Raw genomic sequence first — 2,500 nt, 5'->3', positions numbered from 1 at the left:
ATCTTTATGATGTTGGACGTAGAGACTGAAAACTGCATTTTCACATTAACACCACTGGATAGCATCTGGCAACACTTGTTTTTGTTAAATTTTGTGTTGTGTTGTGTCTTTTATTGTCCATGGTAACAAGAGTGAAAATTCGGCCTGTCAGCATCAGGCAGAGTATGTATGTTTCCAAACTGCAGGTTGACTATTGTCTTAATAGAGATCATTTTATATAAATTATTAATTAAATTCCTGCATATTATTTAATGAGATTATATATTATATTTAATGAAATCTGATTCACAAAAACTGTGACTTACAGGCATTCTGAGTCTAGCTCAGTTTGTCATTCAATGTTAATTCAAAGGTGGAAAATGTTTGAAATGACTTTTGAATAATTTCTTCAGACATTGTGTTTTGTAGCTGTGGAGTGCACGTTGTATCCTTAGGCTGAGAGCTGCACTGTTTCTACCAGGTACTTACTATATAGAACTCAGAGGTCACTGCACCTTAGAGAAATATAGATTTCCACTTTGCAGAAACCACCAACGATGAATGCACTTTACTGCAAAATGAACAAAATTGGCCTTAGCACACTTGGCTGTTACCAAGTTATGTTACTCCCTGGTGTTACAGTTTCTTTTCATTCTACAAAATTCAATACTTTTTTCTAAGCTCTTGTGGAATCGTAAGTGTATGTATATATGCTGCTGAAATATAAAGCCCACCCTAATTATGTTCTGGTCTAAATGTGTAGAAGAAAAAGATAGGAAAAATATTAATGAGGATAATAGAAGGAGAAAATTTAAATTGAGTTCCTCTGTCATTTAGCAGTCTGATGAAACTCCATAGAGCATCACTAATGTGCACCATCTTGATTTTACTTGGGTCCTGATTCCATGTTGTTCTATTCCTTAGTTTGCATATATGGGAGCACAGTAAAAAGAAGTATTTTGTTTGGAGCTTTCCTTTAGATATGACATGCTGAGACTGGAAGTGCAGTATCTTTGTATCTCATATTAGTTCACTAATAAACAGGGCATTCATTTCATCTCTAGAGCTTAGTTATTAAATCAAGAATTATGCTTCTCCATGGGAAACATGCTAGTGCATATAGCTGAAATATTAATGCCATGTTAAGTGGACAGCAGAGGGAAATATTTTTTTCTCTTCTAAGACATGAAAACAGGCAGTTGTATGTTTTTGCAATTCTAAATGCAAAAAAGAAAATAGCATCCTAGCATAGTCATGATATACTGTGTAACTGGGAAAAGTGTGCTTTGAGATGTTAACGCTCATTCTTACAGAATATTTTCATGAGCTATGGTGTTGAGATGTCTATAAAGTACCCTGGACTTTATGACCAGTGATGGAAAATGAGAACAAATGTGTAGATTAGACCACGAAGTCTGTCTCAGTTTGTCCAGTGGTATCTTCACTACTGATTTTAGCGCTGGCTCACAAGGACATTGTTGCAGCGTTAAGTACTGCAGTATAAGTATATACTGACGGGTTCCCAAAATCTACAAACTAGCCTACACTAAAATAAGTTAGCACTTCAGAATGCAAAATCTCATGATTAGCAAAGCAGGGCCTGAGATATCTTTATATCCATCTGTCTTGTCTTTCCATCTATATACATACACCTATGATTTATTTATCTGTATGCATGTACCAGTTGCCATGCACATGTTATCTAAAAATCTTTCTGTCTTTCTATCTATCTACTGGTATACACTCCTATTATTGAGCTATCTGTTTATGTACATACTAACTATCTAATTGTATATACTCATATAACTGAGCTGTTTATGTATATACATATTATCTAACTGTACATACTCATAACTGAGCTGTTTATGTACATATATACTATCTATCTAATTGTATATACTCATATAATTGAGCTGTTTATGCACATACATACTATCTAATTGTATATATTGATATAACTGAGCTGTTTATGTACATACATACTATCTATCTAATTGTATAAACTCATATATTTGAGCTGTTTATGTACATACATACTATCTATCTACAATTAAGCTGTTTATTTACATACATACTATATTTTAATTGTATATACTCATATAACTGAGCTATTTATGTACGTACATACTATCTAATTGTATATACTCATATCATTGAGCTGTTTATGTACATACATTCTACCTATCTAATTGTATATACTCATATAATTGAGTTGTTTATGTACATACATACTATCTATCTAATTGCATATACTCATATAACTGAGCTGTTTATGTACATACATACTGTCTATCTATTTGTATATACTCATATAATTGAGCTGTTTATGTACATACTAACTATCTAATTGTATATACTCATATAACTGAGCTGTTTATGTACATACATGCTATCTATCTAGTTGTATATACTCATATAATTGCGCTATCTTGTTTGCGCACAAATTATTTATCTATGTCTGTATACATCCGTATTGCTAGATACATATGTAGCTACAAATGCATAGAACAATAAACATATG

General features: G+C 32.4%; 1 long non-coding RNA gene across 6 annotated transcripts in view; it reads left to right on the top strand.

Annotated features, from left to right (window-relative positions):
• Positions 1-2,500, top strand: part of LOC122808762 — a 183,852-nt gene that overhangs the window by 137,307 nt on the left and 44,045 nt on the right. The window lies entirely within an intron of this gene.

This window comes from Protopterus annectens, chromosome 8.part0, assembly GCF_019279795.1.
Source record: "Protopterus annectens isolate FY-2018-M chromosome 8.part0, PAN1.0, whole genome shotgun sequence".
In the NCBI taxonomy this organism is placed as follows: domain Eukaryota; kingdom Metazoa; phylum Chordata; order Ceratodontiformes; family Protopteridae; genus Protopterus; species Protopterus annectens.
This window is presented reverse-complemented; position numbering and strand designations above follow the sequence as displayed.